Here is an 11,012-nt window from a genome sequence, read left to right as displayed (position 1 = left end):
TTTCGGCGAAAAGCATTCCATATTTTCCCCAAGCCAGTTTGGCTTCGTCAGGGAATGTCTACAGAGCTTGCCCTATTACCCCAAAAGATATCATTATTAAATCCCTTGAAAGCAAGAAACTAATTATGGACATTTTTTCAACTTCTCGAAAGCATTCTACTCGATAAATCACCTCACCCTCTCAGAAAAAATGGAGTAATATGGGTTTCGTGGTGTTGCACTGAACCGTTTGAATTGGTATCTAGCTGACAGAAAATGGTATGCCAAAATTGCTACTTTCTTCTCTAATTTCAAAAATGTGACTGCTGGAGTCCCTCAAGGGAGCATACTTGGACGAATAATATTTAATTTATAAATTAACAATATTGTAAACATAACAGATCAATCTTCTTTCATAATTTACAACGATGACACAAGGATTTTTGTGCAATCTGATAACAGCAAAGAACTGTGTTTTAGGGCTATTACTACGCTAGAAAAACTAAACCGCTGGAGTTCTGTTAATTCCTTGCAAAGTACTAGTATGAAAACGAATGCTGTTGTATTTACGCCTTATCAGAAACATGTTGACTACATTTTTATCCTGCATATTGGTAATAATAGGATTCAAGTAGTTTCGCAAGCCAAAACTTTAGGCGTTATTTTTAACCAGCACTTCCTATAAAATACGCAGGTAAAGCGGGTACAGAGCAGTCTGGCAAAGATTTCTGGTATTCTGTGCAAATTTCGTCATATTTTGCCCATAAAAATAAAGCTTATGGTTTATAACGCGCTTTTCTTTTCCAAAATAAATTGCTGTGGTTTGGTTTGGGCACAGCATCGAAGAATATCATAGAGAGCGTATTCTGTATCCAGAACAAAGCGCTTAGAAATGTTGCAAACGTTTCCCATGATATGTCATTACACGAATGTTATCATTCCCTTAATATCATACCTGTCCCACAAATGTACAATTTTATTTTGCTGGCTAGTTATAAAAGGAACCTACAAAGTATTAATACCGCATTTCTATCAATATTAAACCTGAGAAAGGTTCCTGATACAGGATATACATTTCGAAATGAAGCCACTTGGTCGGTTTCTGTTTCTAGAACCAATCATGGGCTAGATAACATTGGTAACCGTATATCTCGACTATTAGATGGCATGATTTTAGAAGGTATCAACAGAGACAGAATTTCCGTATCCGAATTAAGGCATTATTTTGTAAATTGGCATTCTTGAATTGTACACAAACATTGTGGTTAAAAGCATAGTGGGGCGTGAATAAATGTATGTGCTCAAATTTGGTTTCAAAATCATAGCTTTATTGCACTGAGTCGTAGACTGCTGTCACATTATTTCTTGTTGAACATGATACGATTGGTATTTCGTACATTATAGTGTTGCCTTATTTTTTCAATATTTCGGGCTACTTGATTTTTTTTCGTTTTTTGCATACTTAATTTCTTTCTTTATCTCCTAAATAGTGTCACTGTAGTAATTTGTTAGAAATATGTAAGTTATCAGTGTTTTTATCCTGTTTTTTCTGCATTCCTGTAGTTGATGTTTACTATCATTGCTGTTTTCAGTAACGTACACAGTCTGTCCCTCTAATGTACAAAGCGTTTTTCGTTACATTAAGAGCTCTCACTGCCTTGTAAGGGGGGATGGGACCCAGTCAAGCTGATATAGCATCAGCTTTCTGTCGCCTTTCCCTGCATATGTTTTGTGTTATATGAGAAATGCACATAAACTTAAAATAAAATAAACTGAAACTGAAACTCATTAGCTCTCAGAAGCTGCCGCCAGCATGGTCCCAAGCTGCGCGCTCACTTGCCCTAGACAAGCCTGAGGAGTAATGTCTATGGTAAAAGAGAAGATAGGGCCCGCATTGCTACGTGTGTGACCTACGCATTGGGTACGTGCCGGTAGCAAGCTTTGATTGAAATAAGCTGGTGCAAGCCTAGTACGCTATCCCATAACAACTTCGCAGCTGTCTTATATTGTACCTCCTGGGCCAGTTGCAACCAAATTTAAATAGACAAAACCAGAAAGTTCAGAAAGACAACCATTTAAATAATCTAAAAACGCAAAACTTAAGGTAGACTTCAAGACCGATTATGTGTGGGATTGCGTAAGAATTGCATTTGATTTGAATAGATGCTTTAAATTTTGTGGTTCTCCTACTGTGTGTATGCCCTCGTCCTTAAAAAAACATGTCCTCGTGCCGGGAGGGATATATGTCTAGCATATCCCCGCGTCGTAACGGTTGCGGTGGCGTCGAATGGTGATGATGATAGCTGCCCCGAGAACCCGCTCTATTACCAATCGCTCAATTTATACCCATATAAGCTATTCGGGTAGACGTGTTTTGCTATTTTCGTCATGGTACGGCGTCGTCGTATTATAATCCTTGCGATTATTTTCTTATTCAGTACCATTTCTCTTTTTCTTGACATTTTCTATGCGTTACTATGACTGAAAGGTTTGGGCAGTCGCCGTGATTAGCACCATACGTACGCTGTTAGCGTAACCGCGCATGGTCACAATTTAAATTGGCATATTGGCATGCTTAAAATGCTCTTATAGGCCTGGAGTTGCTTGATTATTTGTTACCACGAAAGTGTTTTATTCCCGGATACACGAAGATTTTGCTGACGTAATATTCGTCACAGAAGTGACGCCTGTTTAAATAAGCAAGCGGAATTTAAAGGGTGCACCCCTGCACACAGGGGATCCTTGCGGGGAAAACCTTTAGTACAAAAGAGTACGTTATACTTAAAGTTGCTCGTTTTCGGGTTTTATATTTCAACACGAAAGGGTTTGATGCCGCGATGCCCCAAGATTTCACTGACGTCATATCCGTCACGGCCGTGGCGCCAGTAGACCTTTGCCGAAGCGACCCGCCAGCAGGACGTAGCTCGGCAAGCACACCCACAACACAGCCCCCGACCATCAAATCAGGCTCAGCTTCAGATTTCGCGGCACATTTCACTTTCGTATTTTACTGATTCAGATGGCAGAGGAATCAACCAGCTTTTTTTTTGTTATTACCATTGCCATGGTCTTCATTTGCTTCTTGGATGTCCTCTTTAAACCATTCTACGGACACGGATTGTTTTCTGTTTTGTTTTCTTCACAAGTGGAAGGACCAATAAATCTCTAATATTTTAACCGGCTTTGATATTCCCAAGGCAAAATACGTTTAGTGAAATCAGTTTTGCGGGCGCAGGTAAATGACCTCAAGTTAATGCGCCTTTGTTCTTACTCGAAACAGAAAAGCAATAAGAGTAACGGATGGCTTAGAACAACCAAATTCCTCAGGATAGGTTTTGTATGAAATCATTAAATAAAGGATTTGTTATGAATTTTTCATGGAATGCATAAGCTCTCTGCACCCACGCTCGGGCTCTAAGCACCACTGATCGCACTAACCATAAATGCTTTCATTAGAACTTGTTCGGATAACCCCAGACGCAAGCCGTACCATCGTATTTAACAGTGGGTCCAACATTTGAAAATCCGTCATCATAATAGACCTATACACGACACTAACACACTACATGCGTGACCTCACTGAGCTTCAGACTGGTCTTATTTGCACCACAACTCTGGCAGAAGAGGAGTTTTATATATTGAGCGTGTTCATGCATTTTATTTTTAGTTGTTTACTAAATGGGGTAGGCTGGACATCTAACATAAGGGTACTTGTTATAAGCGTATTATTTAACAGGACATCTACAAACAAGTGTTCTCCCCTATCACATGTTTGTGTGCTCCATTAACTAGTATTGTGGACTTCAGACGGAGCCCACTGTTGAGGAAAGACGAAGACGAGCTTGCATAGGACATTATCACCATCATCGGTTAGAGAGGAAGAAGTGGAATAAATAGCGTTCTGAGCGGTGCCATGGCCCGGGGCCCAGTTCCTCAACACCCACGATACCTGACAAGAGAACCGAAGTGGTTTACTGCAGAGAGCCCTAAAACTGCTCCTTTGCGCTGTTTGACTGGTCTATTAACAAGTTGCATTGAGCAATCACATAGAGAGGACAGACACAATCTGAAGCAGATCTCAACCCCGTCCACGTAAATGGAATAAAAAAAATCCTGCGTTGCAGTGCTAAAAAGTATTGCTGAACGTGCAACATCTTATAGCAAGAAAAAAAAATCTACAACCCTGACACTCCGCGAAGATGAATGAGCAGCAAGGCTAGAGCCAAATTGAAAAGTGCGTTGCGTTTGATGGCAAGAGTTCTTTAAGTTTAAGAAATAACGATCGCCTTGCGATCGCTGTGATGTGCACTCAATAATACTATTAAAAGGTCGGCCGTCTTCTTGGCAAGCGTGACGTAAATGCAAGGCCGCTAGCGAGTAATGGGCACAATCATGCTTGTGTAGCATGCAGCTCAGAGCATTTCAACACAAAGTAGATGAACCACTTCTCCTCCCGTTCAGCTATACCTAACGCGCAAAGCGCAAAAGTTCATGCCTCACAGGCGGCCGCTGGGACAGCGGTTTTCTGAACAGTCTGCCTTATCTGCGGCGGCAGCGAGGCGCACTCGGTAGCTGCCACATATTGCTTCCAGAATGATGTCACAACTCACGGTCATCCATCACCTTTAAACTTCTTTCTCCTCATCGTGATCCTCCTCCTCCTTTAAAGCAATGACAATACATCTCTATGAGCGTTTCTAGCAGCCTTGATGATGATGGTTTTGTTTTTTTGGCGCAAGGCCGACTACGGGCAAAGGGCGCAAAGGAAAAGTTCTTTTATGAGGACAAGATGATTCAACTAAATTTAACTAACAATATACGTGAAATGACATGAAAGACAATGTAAATGACTCGTGAAAAGGGTCAGGTAGTCAATATGCATGGTAAGTAATGAGATGTAAAAACTTGACATCGCTAAGAAACTTAAAAGTACGCTTGTGGGTGATTGTGGGGTCGTCCCCTTAAACGTACGATGGGTGGAGTGAGTATTTGAGTATTTGATTTTTATTTCATGGCAGGAACTAACGGGAGGCTGAGACTAAAGGCGAACGCGGCCTGACAGAGGCATCATCCACCCGAATCACAGCGTACATAATAACACACATCTGTTCACAAATTTAAGCATGATAGCACAATCGTAATAGAGAAATAGCGCAAAGCAACGTCATTACTACATTTCTTGTGTATTATACAAAGCATAGGTCTAAAATTCACAGAACAATCACAGTGTACACATTAATGGAATGTGTTGTCTGTATAGTGTAAGAAGTGTCTGTGTCCTGTTGTTTCTAGTGCCTTGCATTGTATGAGGGTGTGAATTACGGATAGGGCCTTTCCACACCCGCTGCACAGAGGTCTTGGAGATACAGTGAGAAGGTGACAGTGCGTTGCATGTGTGTGCCCTATCCGTAATCTAGCCAAGGCTACTTCTGTGTATCTATTGCGCGTGTCGGTGGTGTATGGTCCCAAGTGCGGTTTTATTACGTGTAACTTGTTGTCTGTTTGTTCACTCCAGTGTGCTCGCCATATTTTGCGAAGTTCCCTCATGTGTGGCTTCACGTCGGGGTAGGATAGTGTGGTTACGTCTACTCTATTCAATAGTGTAGCTGCAGCAGCCATTCGATCGGCGGCTTCGTTCCCGGCTATACCACAGTAGCCAGGGAACCAGCAAAGAACCAGTTCAAATTTCAGGACATACAGAGACATACTACCCTTGACGATCAGATTGACAACATGGTTTTGGAAGACTTTGTTGGTGACAATGCCTGAACACTGAGGGAATCTGTATAGATAATGGATTGGGGTATGTGGCCTTGAAGTATATGATTAACAACAAGTACACCATTAGACCCTGCCATAAAGATACTAGTATTGCTATTGAGAGTTTTAGTGACATGCGCAGCGCAGGACACAGAGGGTGGCAGTTTTAAAGGCGCCCATATAAAATTGAGAACACTGATACTTCTGCTGCAAATACAAAAAGTGCTGCAGAATTGCTCATCCGGGAGCTCGGTTTTTATCTATATGTGTCAAAGATGTGTCGTATAATACAGGGCGGTGATGCCATGGTGCTCTAAAGTCTGTTAGTGAAGTTTGGATGGTATCTAACAAGGAGACGGCAAGCTCTGACGTCTCCTCTCTAACTCTGTAAGGGAAGGGCGCCGAGAACGACGGTCGATTTGCAGAAGTTCAATCATGGAGGTATTATAAAGAACTGATTTAAAAGGATGGTGAGGCATGGATGAAATTTTAAACGCATAAAGGTGATCTATGTATGCTCGCTGACATTGTAGGTTCTATTTATTGCACCCCATATTGAGGCTTTCGACCGGGATAGTGCGTAATGCGCCACATGACAGGCGAAGCCCGAGATGAAGCACTGTGTCGACCATTTTGAGGGTTCTTTTACTTGCTGACCCATAAACAACCCTTCCATAGTCCAATATTAAACATATCAGGCTAGTAAACTCACGTAAAATGACTTGTTTGTCAGCACCAAATGAAGTGTGAGAGAGAACGTTTCGTATAGTCATAGTCTTTATGCATTGATTTTGAGGTTGTCTTATATGTGGAATGAATGTAAACTTTTCGTTAAGGACTGCACATAAAGACTTGTGTTCATTTCTGACAGGAATTGAGACACCATTGAGTTTGATGTCTGGATGCGGCCGAATGCCACGTTTTGTTTCGAAAACAAAACACAAGTACACTTTCCTGAATTAAATTTTAAATCGTCGTTATCTGCCCAGACATCTAGCTTGTTAACACCAAGCTGGACTTGCCGCTCGCAGATAGAAAGGTTCCAAGACTTAAAGGATAATTGAACGTCGTCTACATAGATTGAGCAGGAAATTGATGGTGGCAATGCCTTTCTGAGTGAATTAATTTTTACAATAAGCAGAGTGCAGCTCAGAACGCCACCTTTCGGTACGACGTTTTCTTGCACATGAACCCTTCAGAGTGCGGTGTCAGCTCTCACATGAAATGTTCTTTCGGACAAATAACTAGCAAGAGTGTTCACCATGTTACCCGATATGCCAAAGGACTTCAGATGGCTGAGGATACCATACCGCCAAGCAGTATCATACGCCTTTTCAAGATGAAAGAATACTGTCATACAGTAATGCTTATGTAGGTAGGCATCTTTATTGTAGGATTCTAGCGCCACTAGTTGATCATTTGTAGATCGCCCCGCCCTGAAGCTTGCCTGGCAGCCCGCGAGAAGACCGTTGTACTCAAGAAAGCACACGAGTCTCCTGTTTATATTCTTCTCGAAGTTCTTACACAGGCTGCTTGTCAGGGCAATGAGATGATAACTGGCAGGAGAAAAAGGGTCCTTCCCTTCCTTCAGGAACACCACTACTATGGCCTCCCTCCAAGACCGTAGAATGTACCCCCAAAAGCCATATTGTATTGTATACGTGTAGGAGGGTTTCAAGAGCATCTGGAAGTAGGTGTTGTATCATGGTGTATGTAATCTTATCTGTGCCTGGAGCTGAAGGTTTACATGTGCTCAGGGCAGCCCTCAACTCATACAATGTTATTTCAGAATTGTAACCAGATTTTCACCTGTTATTGTTATAAAGGGACTTCTTTTCACAAGCGGTTTTATGTTTCAAGAAAGTGTTTGTGCAGTGTGCAGAGCAGGAAACGTGTTGAAAGTTGTGCAACTGTATTAGCCTGGTCTTCGAGTGTAACCCCTGTTGTAGTGACCAGGGGCAGGCTATGTGTATGTTGTCCATTAGGTTTCTGTATTCTTGCCCGACGTGGGGTACCGGCGAAAGACACCCCACGCTTTGTTCTGTGCCTCTCGCGTCCGCCTGCAGTCCTCATTCCACCACGGCCTCCTTGGGTTGCGGGACGCACTGGAGGCCTGGGGAATGGACTTTTGGCAAGCGTTGAGGATGTGCGCCATTATGAGTTGGGCGGATTCCACCACGTGTAAGTGTTTTATGGATAAGTGGTGTAGTTTAGATGTTTGTGTGAATGCATGTGTGAAGGCATGTGTGAATGTTTGTGTGAATGTACTTATGTGATTCATTAAACCTCTTACGGGAAGATGGACTGCTTGGGCCGGTACCTTTACGCGTTAGTCGAGTGGGGAAATGGTCACTACCATATGAGCCATGCGCACACCCCACACAAGATATGGGAAGAGCACTGCACAACCAATAGCAAAGTTAAGATGAGCTACGTTATTGGATGTAGGCTGTTTTCTGTTAAAAAGGCATGCTCCAGAGGATGTTAGAAACTTCTCTATCAGGCCACCTCAGGCATATGTTTGGGAGAAGCCGGAAAGGGTGTTGTGTGCATTAAGGTCGCCTGTGAGGAGGTATGGCTCGGGTAGCTGGTTAACCAAGGCCTCGAAATCGGAGCTCAGAAGTGCAAAATCAGGAGAAATGTACATGAAGCATACCGTTATCAACCTACTAATTATTATCGTACGGATCGTTAAAGCCTCAAGGACAGTGTTTAAAGAGAGAGGGTTTCATGCTAATGATTTCCGGACGACATTGGCCACACCGCCCGAAGAGTGCCTGCAGCCAATCCTGTCGTTTCTGAATATCATGCACCTATTAAAAAAATTTGTTTGTTTGGAATCGAGGTGAGTTTTGTGGAGACATATGACACTTCGCTGACTGGCATGCAGACTCTCATACACATCGTCGAAATTGTTAAGGAGGCCTCTGCAGTTCCATTGATACAGTGTTGTGTTCCCATTAGTTACATTTAAGAATAACTGGAGTGTGTGTGTGTGAGTGTGTTCATTTGTCGTCTTTTGGGGCTGTTATTCTGGGATTTTTGGGCATTTTTGTTGGCTTGGACATCGGAGGCCGCTTCTTGCGCAGCGTTGCAGGCATAAACGTCGCGACATCTATCTCTTCGTCGGAGGTCAGAGGGGTGCCCGACGGACCGGGCTCCCTTGTCTTGGTCCCCGTTCGGGGGTCCTTTCTTTCAGCCGCCCCAACCGAGGGCGTTCGGGGCGCCAGAGGAGCCACGGGCGGTGCGGTGTCGATGGTAGCCGATGCGGGGGCCCCTGTGTGCATCCCCTCGGCACTCTCCAACGCACTGGAGCACGGGGAGGCCGGATCGGGAGCGGCACTGGTCCCGACGGAAGCGGTTGGCACCACAACCGCTGCTGCCTCAGCAAGCGGTGTGGTGACGGGTTGAGAAGCCTGAGGCAACCCAGCGGGGGGCGTTGAAAGGACCAGGTCAGACTCGCTGAAGTGGGTCCCTGTGGACACCAGACGGCGCTCCGCCCCCCGGAGAGCTGCATCGGCGGACCTCCCCAGGGGGAAAGAGGCTAACCTCTTTCGCGCCTCTGGAAAGGTGATGTTCTCCGTGACCTTGATGATTATCTTTTTTAGATGCGACGCATCTCTTGCTCTGAGGCATGTTTCTCCTGCGTCGGTGTCGGCGTCAGCGGGGTTCGCACGCCACCTGCGCATGCGCGACTCTCATCCGCTCGTCTCTCCGACAGCTGTGCGCAACACTCTCACTCCGTCTCATTATTATAAACAACAGCTGCGTGCGCGCGCTTCGCTCGCTTGGCTCCGCTCTCATCGCGCCAGTGCGCGCATGCGCGACTCTCCTCCGCTGTCTCCTCTCCTTCAGGCACTGTGAATATAAAGCGGGTAGCACGCTGCGGCGGTTGAGTCAGCGCTCGCTCTCGTTCGACTTCGCGTCACTTTGCTTGACGACTGCGTGCTTGACTTGATTCTCCCAATGAAGACGTGATGAAAGCGACAGTCACTTCAGCGAGTGGACTGATGCAATCCAATACCAGCGTGAGTCCAAACGCTCCCCCCTGATGCGTCGCATCACATCAGGGTTCCCTCGCGGGAAGATGGGCGTAATTTTTCAAGCTGAAATCTTTCGCACTTTCGGGAGTATGCAGCGTGTGGTCCTTGCAGTTTGTACAGATGAGATTTTGTAAGGGCAGTTCTTTAATTGTTGATAATGTTGGCAGACTTGGCGCATGTTAGTCGACCAAGGGAGGCGGTAGTGTCATGCCCAAACCGCTGGCATTTAAAGCACCGGCACTGGTTGGGGATGTATGGCCTGACGGGGCCATTATTGAAATCTGCATTTACTGATTCAGGAACTGTGGAATGGTCGAAAGTCAATATTACATGTTTTGTTGGGATTTCCTTTTTTACCCCGCACGGGGCACCTCGAGCAATCTTAGTGACGGTGTTGGCGACACCGCGGACCCCGAGCCCCCATACTCACGCTGTAACCGACCGTGGTAACGAGTTTTAAGGTGAAGGGCAGAAACCTCAAACGGTGGCCGTCGGAGCCCAGGTCAAGCTCCGGCGGATGGGCTCCCTGTCTGTTTACCAGGCAGGGAGCTCCAGGACCTCTCAGGCTATCAGGGTAAGGTTTGAGAAGTAAGTACCCCCGTTTCCTGCTTCTTTTACATGCCATATGGTAAATCGTAAACCCCCCCCCCCCAAACATGATCGGCCCCTGAAAAGGGGCTGCACCGAAGGTTTATTTCCGCCACTCCCAACCCTCAGTCTTCCAAAGTCCGATAACTACCCACGTTTTTTGGTGTAGGAATCCACTGAACAAGAAAAGCCTCTTGCATCACAGTCCGTGTTCCTAATATCAAAATTTCTGGAGGGCATCATTGGTGACAAATATAAGGCCAAAAACAAAGAACTGGAGAAATCCTGGTTGAAGTACACAACCAACAGCATGCCAAGATCCTTCTTGAACAAACTCGCATAGCCAATCTTGCAATCAGGGTGACACCTCACCGGAGCCTGAACAGTACTCAAGGTGTCATCTCTGAACTAGACCTCATGAATGAGACAGATGCTGACCGGCTGGAGGGCCTGAGAAATCAGGGCGTTACAGCTGTGAGGCGCATAACTATGAAGAGGGATGACAAAGTAGTACCGACCAAGCACATTATCCTTACTTTTCACCGGTCCGCACTCCCAGAGTACGTCACTGCAGGTTTTGTACATCGTAATGTCCGGCCCTACATTTCAAACCCGCGCCGCTGCTTTAAGTGCCAGCGGTTC

This window comes from Haemaphysalis longicornis, unplaced genomic scaffold (genome assembly GCF_048455015.1).
Source record: "Haemaphysalis longicornis isolate Haplotype H1 unplaced genomic scaffold, Haemaphysalis longicornis Haplotype H1 scaffold_12, whole genome shotgun sequence".
NCBI classification, from domain to species: domain Eukaryota; kingdom Metazoa; phylum Arthropoda; class Arachnida; order Ixodida; family Ixodidae; genus Haemaphysalis; species Haemaphysalis longicornis.
Note: the sequence above shows the minus strand (reverse complement) of the source record.